This window comes from Schistocerca americana, unplaced genomic scaffold (assembly GCF_021461395.2).
Source record: "Schistocerca americana isolate TAMUIC-IGC-003095 unplaced genomic scaffold, iqSchAmer2.1 HiC_scaffold_1687, whole genome shotgun sequence".
NCBI classification, from domain to species: domain Eukaryota; kingdom Metazoa; phylum Arthropoda; class Insecta; order Orthoptera; family Acrididae; genus Schistocerca; species Schistocerca americana.
Genome location: NW_025725776.1, coordinates 1 through 2,500, shown reverse-complemented (window position 1 = coordinate 2,500; position 2,500 = coordinate 1).

Below are 2,500 nucleotides of genomic sequence, written 5' to 3'. Positions count from 1 at the left end.
CGACCCACTGATGTTGGCCACTGACGGCGGCAGAAGATGACAGTGCCGCACCGTCAATGGCGATGTGTAGGCGCGCCGCCCACATTTCCCCAACCTGCGTTGACGATTTGAGGAGGTGGCCCTCCCACATTAGGTGGCGCTCCAGCACCTCGATCTCACGCTGTACCTCATCCATGCCTACACCGTCGCAGGCTGGCCCTATCTTCTTCAGCGCCAGGAGACGGGACCGACGGAGGGTCGGACCCATCCATCGGCAAGATGGAATGCCGAGGCCCCCCTGGGCAACAGGAGCGTGGAAGTATCCCAGGGGGGTGTCCGCCGGAAGGCGGAACCATCTCCTGACGGCGGCCCGGATGGTAACGTCGGCCGACTTCAATGCACCCACCCGGGTGCGGCTGAGGGCCAGCCCGTGGTACAGGCCAGGGAGGAAGTACGTTGGTGAGAGCGTGGAGGCGCTGTTGCGGCTTCAGCGGAGCTCGGGAGATGACGTCAAGCTGCTCCACCAGGTGGCTACGTGGATTGAAGACACAGCGACCCGCCGTGGAAAATTGCAGCCCCAGGTACCGGAAGGTTTCACCCACACGCAGGGCAGGCATGGTGGTATTGCCTGCTGTGAAGGTGACATTGCTGTCCACCTTCACCTTCTTCTCGCGCCCTGACGCGACTAAGGCGAGGGTGAAAACACTTCCGGGCGTTGATCTGCAGCCCCAGGTGGGCGAGGGCTGCGGTAGCTGCGTCGATGAGGGACTGCAAGCCCCTCGGGGTCGCTGCAAACAGCAAGACGTCATCTGCAAAGGCCGCAGCGTTGACTCTGCGACCGAGGATCCGAGCTCCGATGTGGGAGGGCAGTTGGCCTAAAACGTAGTCCACCGCAAAGTTGAACAGGAGGGGGGAGAGGGGATCGCCCTGGCGAACGCCCCGTGCTGGCTGCACAGACACGCCCACGCCGGCGCCGTCCGCTATCACTGTCGTGCTGCCCTCGTAGCACCGCTCGACATACTCGACAAAGCAATCCGGCAGGCCATGCGCCTTCAGCACGGGGCGAAGGGCAGCATGATCTACCGAATCGAATGCCTTAGATACGTCGATCGATGCCACAAAGACAGAGCGGCAGGAGCGAACTGCGTCGGTGAGAGCAGTGTCCAAGATGAAGGTATTTTCCAACATCCCATCCCGAGGGATGAATGCCCGCTGACGTTCGTCCACAGCACAAGCGCGCATCAGGCGTGACGCGAGAACCTTGTGGAAGGTCCGCGCCAACACCGAGCAGACCGTAATGGGGCGAAAGTCAGCGGGGGATGTTGGTGCAGCCGTTTTCGGGAGAAGGGACGTCCGCGCGCGAAGCAGGCGTTCCGGAAGGGCGCGGGCCAGAAGGAAGAGATTCATCACTTTCACCAGGACTTCGTGCGGCAGACGCCGCAACTCCGCTGGGGTAAGGCCGTCCGGCCCGGCTGCTGATCCCCTGGGCGGCAACGCGGCGGCGACCTCCTCATGTGTGACCGGCCCCCATATGCACTCGAGAGCGACAGGCTCTGAGTGCGGGAGGAGGCGGTCACGAATGAAGCCCGCGGTGGAGATGGGCTTCTTGGTGAAGAGGTCCGCCCAGAAGTCCAGCAGACCAGGGATGGCAGGTGGCGGCTGGAGCAGGGTGCCATCCAAGAGGCCGCGCACGCAACGCGCACGCGACCGTCGGAAGGCATCCTGCGTTCTCGCGTACTCCCAGCGGCGCCGCTTGCGCTTCTGCGTCGGCGGCGCGGCAGGCGGCCGCTTCGATGGTTGGCGCGGCCGCTGTGTCCTGGTGATCGATCTCTCCCCTCTGGACCCGACCGACGCAAGGGCATCCGGGAGCATGCCCAGGATGACATCGGGCGGCGTGCCCCGCCCCAGACCGATGACACGATCCAGGGCAGAGAAACGCTGGGCGGAAGCGGGTAGCCCCGCCAGATGCTCCCAGATGGCGGCGTCAGTCGGCCCCTCCGGCGGCGGCCCGGTGGTGTCGGCCGCGAAGTCCTCGGCTGCGTCGACGGGCGGCGCAGCGGCCTCGCCCGCGTCAGGCAGCGGGCTCGCCGCTCCCGGCGGGACGCCGGCTCTTCCCCCCGACCGATCTCAAGCGCCTCCATGAATTGGCGGACAAGCTGCTTGTGGGCAGCTTGCCGCCGTCGGCACTTGATTGCCTCAAGCGTTCGGTCGGGGAACATCCTGATGAGCTCTTGATTTACAAAGAAGAACCGGGCGTCCCTCTCGAGGAACAGTTCGGCCTCTGCCTTGGCGAGCGACAGGACTTCTTCCTCCGTCCACCTCGCGCGATGCCTCTCCGTGACGATCTCCGCGTTGGCGGCCGCAAGATGTTGGCGGCGGCGATGGACCCGAGACCGTTCTTGGTTGTAAAGCTGCGGTGGCACTCACTACAGGTATACATAGCTGCAAAAGTTACAAGATTTTCGGCACGGCCGGTTGGCCGGCTAGGTGCTGGGGGAGTTGGGGTGGCACCTTCAGCGGA